Here is a 20,323-nt window from a genome sequence, read left to right on the forward strand (position 1 = left end):
TTTTTTTTTTTTTTTTGTGTGTCTTTTATTTAATGTTTGTTTTGTCAGATCGTTTTCAGAGACACAAATCCCATAGTGAGTACATCACCTGTTAGCGATGGTCTGATGATACTCTAAGCATAAGTATTGACCATTTCCATTGAGTTCAGCCCAGTGGTCGTATTCTTTCATGTACTTGGAATTTAAGCAGATGGGGAATGTCTTTCGTTTTTTGAAAAACTGTAAAAATCAGACACTTTTTGCTCCTTCTTTCATTGCTTTTTTTGCTGGGGTGTCTCATCAAAGATGCTGATCTCACTTTTAACAGTAAAAAAAAAAAAATGTAGAGAAACTTCCTTAATGACCTGTGGAAGCACCTCGATGTGAGGGCAGAATCGCTTGAGTCGGATGCTTTAAAATTAGAATATATTGCTGCCGTTCAGCTTTCCCCCATGGCCAGCAGGTGGGGAAAGTGAAAAGGCAGCTGAGGCAGCTCCCACCACCGCTGCCTGGCCCTAGTTCAGCGGGTCCTGGGGATGCTTCTTCAGCCCTGGGGACAGCGGGCTGGTGGCTGGGCATTAGTCGTTGTAGGCAACTGGCTCCTGCATCGTTCTTCCAGAGTATTCCTCTATTTTTCCCTTGAAAAGATAACGTGCGTTTACTTCTTTCTAGGATCTTCCTTCCGTGTAAATCTATCTGCCTCAGTGAAGTAACTGAAGTATGTTACAAGTAAGTGGTGTTATTTTGATAATTGCCCTGATTAGATGAAAGAGGCTAGATTATTTCAAGTCATTTCTTGGCAAGCTGAAATGCAAATTATTACTAAGAAGCAGGGTATTTAAGTAACGTTGCACCTTTTCTTTTTTTTTCTTCTGAAACATTACATTCTTTTCTAAAAATTCCTGAGGTTTTCCAAGTCTTGCAGTAGGTAGATAAAAGAAGGGCAGTTTTTGCCTGCTTTGCTTTTCTGGAAGGTCCTGAATTGTCCTGGTAGCTCCTGATAAATAGAGAGAGATGTCACAATCTTTCCTTTTCAAAGATTTCTTGGAATCTCTGTACCTGCAGTGGTCAGAACCAGGAAAATGCCACACAGTGGTACAAATTCGTGTCTCCTAGGAGTCCATATGTGAAGAAGTGTCTTTATGGTACAGCCTTTGTGAACTCTTTCTTTTTTTTTTCCCTCAGTCGACTTTTGGAGGTAAAATGACCATTGCCATAGGGAAAGGTGTTTAAAGATATTTATGAACTTCATGCCCTCAAAACAGCAGTCTAAAAGTGAGCAGCTAACCACTAAACTCCTAGTGTTGCAGCAAAACTAGCAGAGGTGCCATTTTGCTTACAGATGTTCTGCAAGAAAGGGCAATCAGCAAGATGCTGGCTGAGCACAGCCCAAGTTACCTCGTTAAAGTGTCTCAGGCATGTAATTACTGGTAGCTTAACTTACCGCAATAGGGAGCTTGTCATCTTTCTTACTCTTTGCCACCAGGTATTTAACGTCAATTTGCATCTGACACAGAGCTTGCGAAGCTGATTTGCATGGTGTCTCAGTCACTGAAACACTCCCTCTGTTTAAACATTGATGCTTCCCTCAGAAAATATTTATTCTTTGGATATATATAGGGAGTTCTTTCAGTTTGTACTGCCATCATTTGTTTATTTCTTTGATGATGCTGCATCATCTAGGACTTTTGAAAGGTTCATAAAGAGATTAGGAAGCATTAATGGGATGATGAGAGTGAGAGAAAATGGGTGATGTTGATGTTGTCTACCATAAGAACAGCCAACCAAGAAGCAGCAGTGCTCTCCTGGGCAACTGGAGAAGGAACATCTATAGCCAGCAGTTTAGCCAAAGATTGACTTCTGGGTAGAGGAATTCTAACTTTAATAATAAAAAGAAATACTTTAGCCCAGTAAAATGGCATTTGATGGTCATGAAAGAAAGTTCCAGTGCTGATGTATCACATCACTGTCAACAGGGAGACAGGTCTGTGGAGCCATACTTCAGTGCATCATGGTTGGAATCTGCCCTAGGGTCATCACTTTGACCACAAAGGTGGAGGTACCTCTGCAGCTGGATGGGAAGCCCTGCTGCTCCCATGCCTCATTTACAGCCAGATTTTGGTGTTATCGAAAAAGGGAAAATCACCTTTTTTTTTTCTCCTCTGAGTCCAGAAGAAGGACTCTTTATTAAGGGACCTGCAAAGGCAATGAGCTATTTTCTTTTAACTTTTTTGAGATGCAGGATCAAGCCTTGATGCGGGTTCATGTCCCTTTGCTGCCATTACTCATCAATCACAGCACTCCACCTCTGCACTTCAGTAGATTAGGGCTTAATTTTGTAAAATCCAGACATATTTTGTAATTTTGTCAACAGGCAATCAGCTTTGGCTGGAAATACTATTCTTAAATGCGTGCACTTAATGGGAAATGGCTTTTTATGTGTGTTTCCTCCACAAATGATGATAGTTAATGTTTAATCAGCGATGGAACAGAATCTGGCAGCTTCACACCGTTTTGATGAATAGGAGTCTGATGTTTCTGATGAAAGAAACAGGTTATGCCCCAGGTAGTTCTTTGAAGTACTTTCTTCTGTGGATCATTGTTAGACCTTCTGTAGGTCAGGATGAGTTTGCTGCTCTTTGCACAGGAACTAATTTCTGCCAAGCTTTGTGATATTTTGCAGATAGCTATGTCTACATTTGTGGAGAGTAAAACAGGGCATCAGCTGTATGTGCTGGACAGAGAAACCTATAGGCTATGTTTCCTCCTCCAAGTGGGTGTTGAAGAGAAAGGGAAATAAGATAGATCCCAGTAGGTGAGCACAACCAAAGGCTATTTTAAAGAGGATGAAAAGCAGGATTGCACTTGTATTCCTTGGATCTTTCTGAAAGAAATAATTACTGCCTACATCGCACAGTATACATCCGCAGGAGTAGTTGTGGTTACTGGCTGGCTGACACTGAAAATAGACTGAAATTTTTATTACTGAGTATGTCAACCCTTTCAGCGTTTTCCCTTAGCAAGTGGAAGGTGTGCAGGCAGAGATGAGATCGGTGTGTGCTCAGTTCTTTTATTTCAGACTTTTTTTAGCATAAGTCAAGCAGCTTTGAATAATTCTCCTTTGACTCATTAACTGTCAAAAGCAAATGTAGATGGGAGGCATAAAACTGTTTCTTTCAGAAAAGAAGAATATAGCTGCAATATAGTCTTTCTCCATATGGAAGCATCCTTAAGAAGAATCCAGGCTTATACATAAGCAGGCGCTGACACATTACATGATGTATTTATAATAAGACAGGGAAATATATAGAGAACATTTCAGTTGCCTAAACATGAAGTGCCATTTGAGATATGGTTGACTCATCTCATCTCCTGGTACCTCACCAGGTCTCCAGCTTGTGACCCAGGGGAGTTTTGTCATATCTTGTGTAAACGTACCACCTGTCCTAGGATATCTCAAACAGCACAAGATACTTACGCTTAGACTCATCTACATGAGGTAAGCCCAGGTAGGTGAAAATAGCATAAAGTTTGTTCCTAGCTGGTTGAAATACAACCTCTAGAGACACATTAGGCCTGAAGGTTGCATTAAAAGTCCTTGTGCACAAAGTGCTAGTTTTAGAATCCTAATCTGTAATTTTTTATAAAATGTGAATGATGGAATAAAAGTTATGCTTATTACATTTTCAGACTATGCCTCATGGAAGATACTGTGAGCATTTTGGAGTGGATGGTGGTAAATGAGTGCTTAAAATGGAGAAGGTAAGGGTTTTTAATGTGAATTTTGACAACTGTATTAATAACAAGAATGAATAATTAAAGGTAGGGATGAGCGAAAATGGGTGAATGACTTCAGTTACATGTGTGCTTTTTCACGAAATGGATAGAATCACTGCGTGTGTGAATACAGAAGATGGATTAGTACATGTTCAGTACCAAAACAAATTCTGTAGGTAGGTCTTAAATGCTCAGTGCAGTGGTATGTATATTATCAAAGAGGAAGCAAAATCTTAAACTCTTTTGAGCTTTGGTATAGCAAGTCCCAGAGTGGCTGTATAATGGGCCAGTGTTGTGCTATTTGTTACATTCCTTGAATGAAATTATTCTGATGCAGAAGTGAGTTTGTAGCTAGAAGGGACATTCCCTGGCTGGCAGGAGGCAGTTCCTGGAGGAAGAATGAAAGGGAGAGGCACAATTATAATTTCAAATTATCTTGATTAATTGCATAAGCGATTTGAAATCAGTGAGATGAAATCCAGTAAGTTCAAGTGCTAAATACATGGGGAAAGATGTGTGTTTGTCAGCAGGGAGGGGGGGTTATTAATACAACATGGGGAGTTACTGACTGGGTGATGATATAATGATGGGTCACAAACTGAATAGAGACCGATGGTGTTTGCTGCAAAAGAGGGATAAATCTAATTCTGGGGTATATGATCAGGAAGATAATTCATAGGAAGCAGGAGGTGAGACCGAAGGTGGAGTAGAAGGTCTGGTTCTGTACGCCGTGACTTAAGGATGCACATACATTAACAGAAGGCCGCAGGAGATCCATAAAAAAATTATTAGGTATTTAAAGATCAAAGGGCATGATATTCAGGTGATATAAATCACAAGAAGCTCAATAACTCCCAAAGAACTAAACTGATTCACACCAGCTGAGGGGCTGATTAAAAGAGTTATTTTTTAATATTTTTTTTTCTAATCTAACCTTAACAGTGGCAATTTACATTAACTTCTCAGTGCCATCAAGTTTTCCCCAAGGCTTACAGGAAAGAATTATTTGAGTGCCATAATTTAACACTCTCTTTTCTTTCATTTTTATTTTAAATGGAGCTATAGATTAATTTTTTTTTGCAGTTTCTATTTTAGCATTATTTAAAAATGAACACAGTTAAAATGGAAAAAAGGAAGTACTTTTCAAATACAAGGCACAATTAACCTCTGAACCCTACTGTCTCTTGATATCATTGCAGCCAGAAGCTTAATAGGATCAAAAAAGGGTAGTAGATAATAAGAAAATCTCCTGATATATTAGAGGAAATTAAAATAAAAAAGACTTTATGAAGGAAAAAGGACATAAAACTGCACGCTTCAGGACATAAGACAGCCTTTATATATCTAAGTGGAGGAAACTGATTTCTCAAAGATCATGTTGTCCTATAGTTGCCCTTAATGGGGTTGTCTTACTTTGAAACATCTGTTACCCCTTGTGAGATGGAGGATACTGAAGCAGATGGACAAGGGTTTCAATGAGTCTGGCAATCATACTTTTTCCTAATTTGGATTCTGTGCAAAGTTGTGTGCTCCTGCAGCTAACCTCGTAGCGATGTGTAACGGTGACTTCAAAGGGCTATTTAAATAAACAGCGAAGGCTGTTTTATCATCTGTGTATTCATGTCTGTCTGTATATTCATATCATATTCATGCTCACCACCACACTGTTTCAACGTCCTTTATGTACGTATGCATTTAATTTTTACCCTGATGACACGGGAGGCTGGATCATTGGGGTGAATAAAGGTTTCTCCAGAAGTTAATTTAGGAAAAGGTGGACAGCAGTAAAAAAAAAAACAAAGGAAGAATGTAAAAGCATTGCTTGGGTACTTAGAGACAAAATTAGAAATGACAAAGCCCAGCTGCAGCTGAAACTAGCAGGGAACATTAAAGATCGTAAGAATGGATTCCAAAAATGTGCTAGCTACTAAAAGAAATTTAGGAAAAAATGTGCCTGTTGGCGAACAAGAGGCTAGTGACAGACAACGAGGAGAAAGCTGAAATTCTCAAAACTGTTTTTTCTTCACTATTCATAGGCAAGCTTTCTCCCTGACTTCTGCATGTGCTGCTGCGGTTTGGGAAGGAGATGGCAACCAACAGAGGTGAGCAATAGAAAGGCTGATTTTCTTAAAATCTTGGGGGGGAGGGTGTGGAGGGGGCGGTTGGAATTCACCTGAGGGTGCTGGCGCAGTGACTCTGAGGCTGCTGTCTGTCATTTATCAAAACTCATGACGGTGAGGGAGTCAGGGAAGCCAGACTGGGTACCCCCACCCCATCCTGCATTCGCAATGGATGGCTTTCTTGGCAAGGGTTTGCTCTCGTCTCCTTGCGTGGATCCTCAACTGAGCGATTTAGTACCATGAATAATAATTTCTTGTGGTTCTTTTCTTCCCCCAAGCCCACGTATTGCTCTTTGGATTTTTCAGTGACTCATTTCTAATAGACCAAGACTGTTGGAGTTACAGTTTAGTGACAAGATATGTGAGTTTTGGTTGATTTCTCCTAACACAGGTAGGTCTAGGAAATGTTATCTTTTGAAGGGAGAGACTGGATTTTTGCCTTCACAGGCTCTTTACAGTGATCCTAATTAGATCCTTCCTTAGAATTAGCAGACTGCTACAACAATTGAGTAGCCCAAACTGGAATAGATTTTACTTTTTAACATGCAAGTTGAACATCAGATGTGGGGTGTTTCTGATGTAATCTGGGCCTTATGGAGGCAAGGAGCGATTGTTAGCTGAGTTGGATTATTTGAATTAATAGATCTTATGCACACTTTAAAATTTCTTATGGCTTCTTTCACACTTACCTGGAAAGCCTTATCCAGGCCACTTGAACAGCATCACAAAATCTTTTTGTGGCATCTTGCAGCTATTTGAGGAATATGTTAATGCTTTTTCTAGGTCATGTGAAAGTCATGTCTGACAAAACCCTGATTTTGGGAATTGCATTTTTTCCTGTGCAACTGAGCCAAAACAATGTGCCTACAATGTTTTATGTTAATAGAGAATCTGGCCTAATATGTCTATTTCTGGCACACACAGAGTAGAGGCTGTGTGTCTTTTATGCTGTGGCATGACTGTCGTCTTTGCTTAACGCTCCTTGCAAATAAATGCCCCAAACCAGAGAAAAGAATGGGCTGAGCTGAAGAAAGTGAACCTTCTGTTTCAGTTTCAAGTGTTACTTTAAAGATTTAAAAACTTCATAAATGTCACAGTCTTTCTTTTTTTGTGGTCCTTAGCTCAATGGGAAAAGTCTTCAGATGGCAGTGAGCTTCAAGCTGGATCCCTATTACCTTTGATTGCTTCTTCATTAAGCTATAATAGATTGGTAGAGTAAGGGTTGTAAAAGGTCTGTGACTTTCTTCCAAAGATGTACTCTGTCTTGATTTGAAGGTCTTGGTGCTTAATCACTCCTGCAGTTGAAGCTTAGTTTTGTTTCCAATTTGAATTTGTTCGACTTGACCTATCTACTCCTGCTTCTTCATTTGCCTCTGCTTGATTACAGATCTTGCTCTGACTCAGCATCCTCATAGGGCTCTTCTTGAGAAGGTAGGCAATATAAGCTTTTAATTCTCTCATGTTTGTGTCTCTTCAGCTTTGTGCCATGATTTTCCAAATGTGGACACCAAAATTGGAAGCAGTATTTCCATGTTAGTGCCATCAATAAATACACTGAAGTAAAATCTTGGTTTTCTTAGGTTCATATACTGAAGGAACGTATTAGCCTTTCTTGTGTCTTTGTAGCACTCAGAGACTATAATGACGAAATAATTTTGTTTATCATTTGTTTTTCCATTTTAACTCTAGATTCATTTTAAGTCATTGCTTTGCCAGTGCACCCTCCATTTTGTAGGTGTGATTTGCACTTTTCTTTCTAGATGTATAATGTGAATGTGATTTTAATAAAATACTTTGTGGGCTTAATTGTCTTACATGCTGAATTACTTCAGATCATTCTATATAACTGTTTCATTTTGCTTTTTTTTTTCTTGGCTGTAATTATTTTAAGATTGCACTAACCTTATTTCAAAATCATTCATGAAAATGTTATGTATTCTGAAGTCCAGTGCCTACCCTGAGGAATCATATTAAAAATTACTTCGGTTCCACAGTGTTTTCCCTTTTGTGACTATTTCTAGAGATTCGTGGGCCATTTTTTAATTCACTTAATGTGTGCTTTATTAATAATGTATAGTGTTAATTTTTAGATCAGATTATCATACAGTTATGCATAAGTCAAATGCCTAATAAAAGTCTAAATATATCCTCACAGTTACCTTTTTAATGAAGATTGTGACCTCATCCAACAATTAAATAATACTAGGTCAATAAGATCTGCTTTCTGTAAAATCATCATCACTGGCTGTAATTATATTCCAACACTTATTTTTTAATTGATAGACTGATACAGGATTTAATTGAGAATTTGCCCACATTAGACTAATTGTAATCATGCTGACTGTCTTACTTGCCTTTCTTGAAGGTATGTGAACCAATTAGCAATGTTCTGGATTTGTTAAAAATATACAGCAGAGGCAGATATCTCCTTGGGTAGCTATAGCATATCATTGATGTGGACAAAAAATTTTGAACAAGTCATCAAAATATTTTTATCATTGAAAAAGGCTTATCTGCAGAAATTATTTGTCATAGGAGACCTTTTTTATTTTAATACTGTTTTCAATGGAAAAAAAGAACCAAATAACTGTTAGTACTTAACGTGCTGCTTAATACCAGTTTAACCGAAGTATCTCCTCCTCTAAATTAAATTTGTTTGTCTTGTGTAACTAAAGAATATTAAATACAGTTTATAGCAAATGAGCAGTAAGAGCAAGGTGACAACACGTGGAGCAGGAGAATGATATAATTATTATTTTTGCCAGTATTTTAGTGCCCCTTCAAAGTTAAATCAACCTGCATATAATTGAAATTCAGAACAATTTGCCCTTGATTTGGGGATAGATTGAGCATCTGGTAAGAGCAGCAACTTCTATCTTTGTATTGGCAGAAAATAAAACTGAATCTACTTTAACCAGAAAGGGGCAGTGAAAATCAACAGCTTACCACTGAGAACCAAAGAGACAGCAGGGAGAAATTCAAATCTGAGCCCTTCTGAGGCATTGTCGGAGGTGGGTGAGAGGCAGCTTGGAACTGAGGAAGAATGGGCTGTCCCCAGAGAATGCTGGATTCAAGCTGCAGCTGTCACACAGGTGGAGGAGGAATTGTCTAAGCCAAGAGATTTGGTGCCTTTTCAAGGAAAAAAAAAAAAAGCACCAAAGGGAAATCCTTAAAATAAACAAAATACTAGAAAAAGCAAAGGAATAGCATGGCTGAAGCATGTGCTGGCAAGATGAACAGGGAGCTCTTGCAGATCTGGGAAGGGAAAATGAAACTACGTAGAGAGTACAAAACCACAGGCTTCATTTGATGTTAACACAAAATTTGTCTGTCTAAAACTTTTCCTGGGGGCTTCCCAGCAGGAGGAACAAGAACTTGTCCACCAAAACAAGAAGAATGCTCTGACAGTGGTGTGCTGTGTACTTTGAATGCCAGGAGATGCTCACATCAGTAAATAGTGTTGTCCAAGACAAACAACCCATAGCAGCCCAACCCTAAGAATCCACAGCAGAGAAGGAGGAATGGTCAAAGTCAGTGGTATGCAATACCACTGCACGTTTTACTTTGTCTTCTGGGTTACTGTATGATCTCCAGAAACACACAGACATTTTTGTATGCCAGTAAGCATGATGTTTATTTTCCCATTAGTGATGCAGGACCAAAGTTTTTGAAGTATGTTGATACTTAATTCTCTTGTATATTGAGGGGATTATGAAGGGATTTGGCTGTCTACATACCTTTAAAGGTCTGTTCTTTTAGCTAAAATTAATTGATGTGGACAAGCCTGTTTCTGTTGACTTCGGTGAACTTTGAGTGGGACTAATTTCATATGCTTGCTTACCTATTTTAGCATGCAAGACTTTTTTTTTTAAAGTCATATCGCAAAAACAGTATTTTATTCTATTCAGTGCTAAAGGTAATTTGATGGCAGTTAACACCAGTGTTTCAGAACTGACATGTACCTACTCCTCCTTCAAAGAGAGGAATCTATGTCAACTCTGCAAAGTTGCTAGGACAACACAAGGGAACTTATGAATTCTTCTCCTCGAGGAGCAGCACTTTTCTTGCTGCTGCATTAATTACATTACTCTATATTTATCACAGTTCAAGAGAAAAGTGACAATTAAGCTATGACACTTCTCTGGAGAATTGCCATTTTATTTAGAAACAGCGCGAAGTTGGGGGCGCATAATCAAAATGAAACGGAGACCCTTGCTACACTGTGCTATCAATTACACATTAGATAAAGAGATTTTTCCATCAGTGCCCAATTTAGGAATTAATGTAGTTTTGTGTTAGAAGTGATAGGTGAAGTTTAAGCAACACAAAGTTTGGTTTTAAACACCATATGAGAATCAGAAGTAGAAAGTTGCCTAAATTGTATATTTGGCAACTGAGAGGTAGGATGAGATCCTTCTACCAGGGATATTTGAAAATGCTCTTTGAACTTCTCATTCTGCCATCATAAAGTGTCAGTTCATCAAAACTGTGGCAAATTCTTGGAAAAACAACCTTTTCCAGCTTGAAAAATGTTTACATCTTTTCATGATTTATCAAAATAACCCCATATCACTTGATTTCTGAAATCAGCTCCTTGATTTCTTTTACTTTTTTTTGTAAAAGGATGATTCATTTTAGCTCAGACATCTTTATGATAATGTTTTTGAGAAACCAAGTATGATATATTCTGAATGTCTCAAAAGAGGTTTCAGGTGATTGGAGGAAATGTGTAGGTTCTCAGCTTTCTGCCCAGTGTGGAAAGGAGGAAAATCCTTAAGGGTGGGTAAGTGCACTTTTTGGATAACGTTGCTCCTCTGAGCCTACAGGTGGTCAGTCTGAGCTAAGGCATCATGCTGTCTGATTGCTGAACATCATCTCCAAGGTACACACAGGTGGTGCTCTATAATACGCTTAATTGAAGGTTATATCTGCACCTGCTTACTCTCTTTCTGGAGCAGCATGGCAAGGAAGCAATCTTGTGCCAGTAGGGGGATACTTTAATTTATTGCTGGGGGAGGCTGGAGAATAACTCCCTCTTCCCAGGGAGCGAGGAGAAAGCAGGGGAGGATGTGCATTTAGATGCTTCTAGAGCTAATCTTCTAAAACTCGAAGCATTAAGGCAATTAAACTCACTTCTGTTCTGTTTGATCGTAATTGAAATAGCTGTGAAAATAATTAAAAGTAACATTTTTTTTTGACCTGAAGCATTGATTATCTGGTACTTACAAAAAAGAAAGGGTATCAAGCAGAGAACAAGAGCAGCAGTGTCAGAGTCGGAACACGCTATTTTTCCCTCAGACTCTTCCTCTATTTTCTCTACACTGCTTATTAGACAGCACAGAGGGCTATCATGGTATCCATGTCCACTATTACTTTTTGAATGTTTGATCCTATTTAATTGCCATCATGTCATACTGTATCTAGAATTGCTTCAGTGCTAATTCTGTAGAGGAACATGAGAGGATGTTAGAAATATCTAGAAAGGTCAAGTACACCCACAGTCCACAAAGATCAGTACAGCTTTGTGAAGAGATTCTAGTTTACATTTTTGGACTGTTTTATTACAAAATGAGCCCAGTTACTATATTACATTTACCCATTTAACAACAGGAGAAAAAAAAGTCAGTGCTGGGCAAATACTGTTTGGCAGGTAGGATAGTCCTGTGGAAATAGAAGTAAAATAATCTTTGTCTCTAATTTACTTCAAGAGATAAAATTGGTTTTGTTTCCTTGTGTCTTACATTGTGAAGTCAGGGGACAACACCAGTTATACACGAGTAATAAACTTAATGAATCGGAAATCTATTTTGGGGTCATATGTACAGTTTCAAATGGGTGTTTCAAACTGATTTTGTTTTGTGCTCTTAGTTTTGCCTTACCAATTTGTGGCACAAGACAGAGGCCATTCGAAGTCCACTCCAAAATAAATGTGATTTGCACTGCTTAGTTTGGCATTTGAGAATCATACACTTTGAAAGAAGACCCAGCTATGATAAATGACATTGGAGTCACTAAGTAAATGTGCTTTCAATATTTACAAAGTTTCTGGCCTTAAATTCTTTGAACATATGTGCTGATAAATTTAATGTATTACTCCTTAGAAGCTTTGGATATTCTTATGTCATGAAATCATTTCAGCAGATGGTTAATGTATGACGCCAGAATTTCAATGAATGTCAGCAAAGATGTGCTAGATTAGGTTTATCTTTGGCTTCAATCCACTGAATCAGGTCTTGCCAGGTAAGAGATGGGCATGTGCAATCTGCCTGACTGTGGTGTTCCTATCAACAGTTTATGTATATCCAGTATTCCTACGCAGAACTACAAATAATTCTGGTCAGTGATATATTGCAAAAAAATTCAATTTTTTTTCACTGAAAGCTGTTATTTTATGCATTTCCCTTCAAAGACATTTATTTCTATCCTGCATTTTTACCATTAAAAAGGAAGCCTGCAACATTAATGATTTTTGCAGATAATGTTAAATTTGAAAGAGATGGAGAAATAAGTCAAACAGGAAAATTCAGAATACCTGCAGAAGTTAGCAAAGAGTTGATTCCACACCGTCTAATGCAAGAGGAAAAAGAAATAGTCCAAACAATGCAAAACTCGGTGGTAGGGACATCTTTTACACTCAACACGGAATGGCAGAGTAGCAAGTTTAGTTACTTTATGATTAGATTTCTGTAATGATTCTCATCTCAGTACTTGTGCAACTCCAAAACAGCCGAGAACTTATCTTCATAATACATTGTGTTATAACACAATGGCATTATTCTATAGATTTTTACAGCTGAGAGACTGTCACAGGCGTAGATGTATTCTTCAGAGAGCAGAGCATTCTTAAAAGAAACAATTTCCTGGCTTAAACCGGACAAGCTGTTCCAAGCGGCATTCATCAAGTGAAGCCATGGTACTCCTTCCAGATTGAAGCACATAAAAGTCCCCTCCAGCACATCAGGAAAAGAAGTTGTTTTACTTTAGTCCTGATATGAATTTTAACCATAAAACTGTCCAGCTCCCCCTATCCCCCCCAAAAAAGGAGTGGACGGTGAATTATCGGAGAAAAGATCTTTTTATGTGTCTCCAGTAGTAAGACATGAGGATATTTAAACTTGGATTTAGAAGATACGCTTCCTTTTTATGTGACTTTTTGGGACCAGAAGGACCCTGTTTTCAATTCTGGACATCACAATACTGAAAACAGGCAAACTGTTTTTCAGTAACTAAAGGAAAACAGAGTTAGGAAATAGCAGAAGAGATGAAAAATAATTATGCTAAGGAGACTGTATGATACTTAGCACCTAAATAAAAGGTACAGTTTTCAAAATTGCTAAACACCCTACGTCTCCTTTCATAAGCCTAATGTAATAGCAGTTTATATGTCTAATAACACTATACCATTATTCTGTTTCAGTAAAAGGATTGCCACAGGCTTCAAGGTAGCCAGGATTTCAGCTGCATAGTTAGCAGGAAAAGGCATTACCCAAGGAGGAGGCACTGGCTTTCGGGATACAGCGCTTTTTGGGGTACATGGGTGACCTGCCCTGGTATGCCCAGATTGGAGCAGAAACTTGAATAAAATTCTGCTTTGTTCAGGAAGTCAAGTAACTGAGTCATCTTTCTAGAGGCATTCTTTCTGTCAGTCTTACTTTCTGGCGTTTTGCTGCTTTGTATTATAAATGTACAGTTAATTTTCTATGTGTTTTACTGCCGAGGAAGTAAAAAGGAAACCTGCTGTTCTTTTTTCCCCCACAAAAACTAAATTTGATTTGCTCTATTTTAGATCTGCTTGTAAGAAAGCTCACAATAGAGTGTTTAAAACTTAAAAAAAAAAAAAAAGGCACCTCACTGCTGATTGATTAATTTTCATTTCCACTTAGCATGGAGCTAAAATTCAGCTCATGGTTTAGGACTAGACTAGCAGAAGGAATGTTTCACAGTGATATGCAGAACAACTTGTGAAACTAGTGCCACTTTTTGGCCTCGGGCATGGATCAGGAACACAAATTGCAGTGTCCCAGAAAAAACCCAGAGCTGCCCCATAGCATATCTGGCTTCTCCAGAAGCTGGTCCCTCACCTTCACCTGCCTCAGCACGGAGGGTCCCGGGCAATGCTTCTGGAAGCTCTGCTTGCATTTTGCAAAGAAGGTGATTATTGTCTGTTTGCTTTTTCAGTCAGCATTGCAAAATCTTTTGCTGCTTTAAAGAACAGGATAAAAAAATTTCCCCAGATGGCAACCACACAGATGAGAAGGTGCTGCCTTTTCTCACTTTGTGATTTGTTGAAAGCTTCCTACTCTTTTGCTGCTTTAATTTCATCCTGGCATGTTCCCAATGAACCTGTTTTCCCCATATGTGAATATTCTTTTTTCTAAACCAAGGTAACAGTGTTGGCAAATGCCCCTGGATGTAAAGGGCTCGTTTCTTTTTCTTTCATGATCAATAGTACTCGTTTTATCTATCAAACACATTTTTATGTGCAGTCCCTCAAAAGGCCAACCTAAAAGCATCATGTTATTTGACCTCTTTGTTCTTGTGCCTAAATACACGCTAATCAAGGATCTTTCTTTGCATCTGGGGCAAATGCTAACCGTAGTTCACATCTCTTGTCTTTCCAAGGTTTCAAGATAATGGAAGTATTCCCAGATTCCTGAGATGAATTTTTCACCTGTAGTATACATAATATATATATATGCATCTCCATATATATACATGATGATTATATGTACATATATAATATATATACTATATATAACTGGGCTATTGCCAGACGCTGGGTATACATTGAAGTGTACAGTCTGCTTATTTGTACCAACAAAGGGAAAAAGAATTAAAATTTATCCCATTGTATATATAATGAAGGTAGACACAGAGAAAGTAAAAACTGTTTTGCCACAGACATTTGTCTTTTGCAAGATTGAACTTCTAGATCACCTGTTGCTGAGCAAAGACAGCCTGGCATAGTGTAAAGTACCCAGGAAAGGCAAGCTGGCCACGCCTGCTCTAGTAAAAAAGTGTGCCCAGGCCAGGGTTGGGGCTTTGATGGCAAGTGACATGGCACATTTTGCATCTGGCTTTTTCCTCTCCCCAGTGCGGTCTTGTCTATTTCCTAGCATGGTCATTGCCTGGGAGATTAGTAGTTGGCATAAGGCAAAGCTGTGCTAGAGAAGCTAATAATTTAGCAATATGGACAATCATAGCAACCTTGGTCCACCTTTAAATTATATTTTGTTATTATAGGTGTAGCCTCAAACCCAAGGGAATTAACTTAGACCGGGTGAGTGCTGTTTAAAAGCATTTAAAAGGTCTGGACAGAAACCAATAGATTCATTCAAGTTTTAGCTTGGCCAAAGTCCTGCATAAGTTCTCCAGCTTAAGTCTTGTTTTTCATTCCATAAGGAGAAAAGGAAAGACCTCTTAGAATAGCTATTAACCCTCCACTTGGACAACTTCCCAGAAGTATGGTAAGCCTGGGGTCCAGCTTCTTCTTGGACTGACTGATTTGAAAGAGAGATTTGAACCCACATCTGCTTCCACTTTGGAGAAAGGAGATGAAAAGTTCTTTGTCTGAAGGTTGTGTGTTGAAGCTGTTCTACTTTGTATTAAACCATTATCCAGTGAGCCAGAGAAGGTGAGAGAATAAGAGAACAGTCAGATATGTTCATGTAATCGGAAGCAGTGTTGAGCCTGCTTAGTTGAATCAGCAGCTGAGACACGACTGATTGTGTGCATGTTTGTAGGCATTTGCAATACATAGCAAATCAATAATAAAGCTGATTTATGCTCCTTTTTGCCCAAGTACCTTCCTGAAAGATGTGAATTTGACAGCTTACAATTTGGTGATTGTGTAACTGATTGTCAACATAAATGTTTGTGTCTTCTCCAGGAGAAAAGGATGCAGGAAATGGAACAGTTTACTGAAGCCGCGTCCTCATTGACACTGACGACTGGTGGTTTGTATTCTGTTTTGCTGGATCATTGTATGCATTTGTCTAAACTCTCACCCAGAGAAATATATATGTAAGTTATTAAGTATTAACAATAATGCAGTAGATTTTCTGGCTTCACTTCATGCACATTAACCAACACTTCCAAAAAGATTCTGTCTTTCGTTTCTTTTAAACAATTTTTATAGATGTTTAGCATACAGAAAATATAAAGGTTGAGAGATGTATTTTCTTTTTCTCTCATTAATTCTGCTAGACGCATAAAGACTGTAGAGTCATTAACATATTGATTTAGAGTAAATATAAATTAACCTCATAATTTCTTTGGTGAAATGTATAGCAAAGCTTGGGGAATAAAAGCTCGATAATACTGCTAGAAAAATGTCCTGATTTTCCATGGATATAAATTTTACGGTCAAGGAATGGGAGTGAGAAGGAGGGTTATACATCAAACACTGACATTCTCTTTCATCTAACAGGTTTCATCTTTCTAGCTTTCAACATCAAGAGCTAAAGAGAAACCCTAATGACCGCGATTAAGATATGCCCTCTTACATCAGGACTGAAAGTCTGATTACTTGAAGGAGAATAATAAAAACGACATAACTGTATTTTACTTGGCGAGAGCTCTCCTTACGTTAACCAACATACTACAGAAAAGTTATGGGGTAATGAAATTTTATATGAGGGCTTTTAAACATGAAACAAGTGTATATTACTGAAAATTTATGGGTCATTTATTCAACTACCGTAGTGTTACTCTGGCCAGATCAAATATTAGGCTGGTGGAATAAGGATTTAAATTTATTTTTTTTAGAGGACAAAAGAAGTCAGTAAGAAATAGTGTTGTTCTCAGGGCTGTAGTCAGCATGACCTCTGTCTGTTGTAGATTCTTCTGTTCAGCTATAAAAGAATCATGAGACTGGGGTCTGAGCCTACAGAAAGTCTATTTCCTTCACTGTAATCAAGAAGGAGCAGTAATTATTTTTGCCAGTGTATCCTCTTGTTAATTAAAATCAGAATTAAAGGGGCCTGTACCTGGAAAATTAGGCCATAAAGTCTAGTCTCTAAATATTTCAATATTTAAAATATCTCACAGCTGCAGTTAGGCTGGGATTTGGGGCGGGGAAAGCTTATCTTTGCTCATTGGTGATTTCTAGCATCACAGTGTCTTTTCCAAGATGTAAATCTGAGAACATAACAGTCTTAATTCATAGATCTTTTAATTGGAATTTAAGAGGGACAAACTGAGTATCAGACTAAAGAACTGTTGAGTTTGGATTGTGGTCCTACTTGATGCCTGGGGAAGGACAGCAATAAACAAGGCGGATAATTCCTTCTTCTGTCTTGCATCTTGCACACACCCTAATCTGTCCCACAGCCATGGACTTCTGTCAGTAATTTTATCTGCCAACTATAGTGGTTATGGAGCTTATGGAGATTACAGAGGCCTTTATGTGGATTCAAAGCAAAAAACATCACAGTCTTCATTTCCATTTCTCTTCCTTCAGGGGAAGATACTGTATTTTATTTTTTTTGCTTCACTGTCTCAGCACCCGCCACCTTCCTCATCAGATATGCAGGTGAAGTGATGGGAATGGCTTTGGCTTATGTGTTCCTGCTTCCTTCTGCCAGGAAGAAGTTCACTCTTCACTGAATCACGTCCCAGATCAGGTTGAATTTGAATATCGCCCATAACAGACAGATGCACGAAGCATTGTTGCAGTACGGACTCCTGTCTCTCGGGGTGATGATGCGGTGAGACGATGACAGTGATTATTCTGGATCTGCATTATCCAGGTGCAGGGCATCCATGTGTCCCAAGTGCTGAGGTGTGATGGGAAGAAAACTTGAGAGGGAATTTGTATTGCAGGTTGTGTAAAGTGGCAATTCCAAAGCCGCATAAATTAAAATTATCTAATGGTATTGCACTTGGAGCCTTAAACTCGAAGGTACAGCTTGTGCCCATCCGCTCTGAAACTTGCTGTGTACCTCAGAGAGTCAACAGAGTGAATATGCTCAAGTGCATACAGCCACATAAATCTCTGCTCTCAGAGACAAAACTGCAGTCCTGCGGTCCAAGCTGAAGCCATATATCTAAAATAAGGGAAGGTGTTCTTCCTGTCCTAGTTCTTTGCCTGATACACTTCGGTGAAGTTAAATACAGCTCCACAGCCACATAAAATAATTTTTTGGCGAGCCTTGAATAAGGATGTATGGAGAGAAAAATATTTTGATGTGTCTACTCAAGTCGCATATAAACTCTTCTGAAATTTGAGTTTGCTTAAATGTCAAGGCCAATTTGCGTGGGATCAGGAGCTCTGCGTTTTGAAGGAAGTTCATGTCAGGACAAACCTACTTTCCAAATGTTGTTACAAACCTAATACAAAGGTTTGTGTTGATTCCCCTTCTCCTGGACTCATGTTGGCTTGACTGGATGGGACCTGGTGACTGCTCTCTAACTATTCCCAGACAGTCTTTCCTAGCAGGGGAGCACTTTGAAAATGTCACCGATATAGTATTTAAAATTGCTGGCACTATTAAACATGTGGTGTTTATTAAGGAGCATTAAAGAACACGCAATAAATGGCTCCATGCAGTTTGAGACCTGGCTGTACCAGAGACAAAATATTTAGCACGACATCAAGAGATTTTAGTGGCTGAATGTATGCTAGAAGTAAACATGCCTTTACGCAAATAATTTGTTGGTCAGGTGTGAACTGAGGCCGACCTTAGGTCTGTTCCCAGCCGGAGATGAATGGCTCTCCGCGCCGCTTTGCCTTTTCCTCCCCTCTCAGGCACTAATCCAAGCTGTTTTCTCGAGGTCTGCTGGAGTGGCCCGTGTCTGTGTGCTTGTAAAGGGCCTTTTGTGCATCGTTTCTGCTGGATTCCTCCCCAGACGCTAATGCAAGGAAAATATTGTTGGTGCCGTGTTGTGTAACAGCGGCTCTCAGAGCGCGTCCCGGGGAGCGCCTGGTGGAGCTCCGTGGTGAGCTGGGTGCCCAGATGGTGCTGGCTCCTTCTCCTTCCTACTCACTGCCGAGATCATGAAAAGACACTTAGAATATGTTGCTGAGCAGAATTTTCTATCCCTTCGCAAGCACCTAATGAAGATGGGTAACGGGGTTGGTTAAGCTGGACAGCAGCGCTAGGGATTCACCGTGCTTAATTGTTGTTTATGATGATTAACATAAGAGCTAGCTCCCCTAAATTCCGTTTGTAATGAATGGGGAGCAGTAAACACTTCACAGCGGGGTTTCTGCAATCTGGTTTGGCTGTCTGCTATGGGGTGGGAGGAAATGTGTGCCAGAAGGGCCTGCTTTTCTCCATTAACTCTAAACGAAGTGTATGGTGCCTGGCTCAGGTGTGGCTGTCCATAGCACAGGGAAAACCAGCCCTGTCTCTACAGCCTCTTTGGAGAAAAGTCAAAAATATGTTTCTTCCCTGCAGGTACTCTTCAGGAATAGGAAAGGAAGCTGAAAATCACTTAGGACAAGAGTGAGTGAAGTTCTCATGCAGTGAAAATGCTTGCAAAGCCTTGCTGTAGTGTGTCCTCTACAAGCTCCCCATTATCCAGGCTACATCTATTCAGGTTAAGTTGTGTAAACAAAAAGACTGAGTCTAACACAAAAAATTAGTCATAGCACTGTTTTGTTTGCTAATGTGGATGCTATAAAAGTTACAGCAGCTTAGAATCCAGACACGGCTTTTGTTAAAATACCATTTCAAACCCACTGGTGCATCCTTTATTCCTACGCAGAGTAAGCATTCCATTGTGAGGTGTTATAGAAAAAGGATTGCTAGTTCTTGCAAGTTAAAGTAAGCTACCCAGTAATGTGATCTGTGATTAGACTAGAATTCATTCTGGATTGGGAGATAATACTGGGACACATTTTCAGAAGACACCAGTATTTTCCATTGTAGCAGCAAACATAGCTTTTTGAATGTTTGTTTTCCTTAAAGGAACACATGATGCATTAAGGAACTATCAAGCTTGCGAGATGTGATTCATTTTTTCTTTTCACTAGCATAAATATTTGCAGAAAGTTTTTTTCCCTGTTTTTTATAAACACTGCTCAAGAAATCACTGTTTATAAGCCTGAAAATCCTACAAAGAACGGTCTCAAAGGAATATGACAGGCATTATGCACTCACTGATTATTATCTCTGTGTGATTTTTTTCCTATTAAAATCTGAAAACAGGTTCGTTTGTTACACAGACTGTGTCTGTGCATACTTTTCTTGGCATTTTATATGTGTGTGTGATTTGTTACACAGATTGTCTGTGCGTACTTTTCTTGGCATTTTATATGTGTGTGTGTGTGTGTAGGTATAGGTAGTTTACTTAGAAATGCATTGTGAATGAGTTATTCTCATTTACATTAAGAATCTTACTCATTTAAGAATTCTTAACTTCCCTGTAGCTACCTGGCTGACTTTCAAGCATCACAGGACAATCCATCATAAAAATTCTTGATTTATATTCTGATTGTAGGA

The 20,323-nt window shown here is 38.9% G+C and overlaps 1 long non-coding RNA gene across 2 annotated transcripts; it reads left to right on the top strand.

Moving 5' to 3' along the window:
• Positions 1-600: 600 nt before the first annotated feature.
• LOC106902855 lies at positions 601-20,032 on the top strand. Of its 2 annotated transcripts, none has more exons than XR_001414603.1 (8): positions 601-708; positions 3,367-3,488; positions 3,670-3,741; positions 5,793-5,858; positions 7,264-7,307; positions 15,766-15,832; positions 16,306-16,494; positions 17,462-20,032. It is a non-coding gene; the product is annotated as an uncharacterized LOC106902855 (long non-coding RNA). The 2 variants fall into 2 exon arrangements; XR_001414604.1 differs by having other exon boundaries at positions 3,367-3,478.
• The last annotated feature ends 291 nt before the right edge of the window (positions 20,033-20,323 follow it).

Source organism: Calidris pugnax, unplaced genomic scaffold, assembly GCF_001431845.1.
Source record: "Calidris pugnax isolate Ruff unplaced genomic scaffold, ASM143184v1 scaffold14, whole genome shotgun sequence".
NCBI classification, from domain to species: Eukaryota; Metazoa; Chordata; class Aves; order Charadriiformes; family Scolopacidae; genus Calidris; species Calidris pugnax.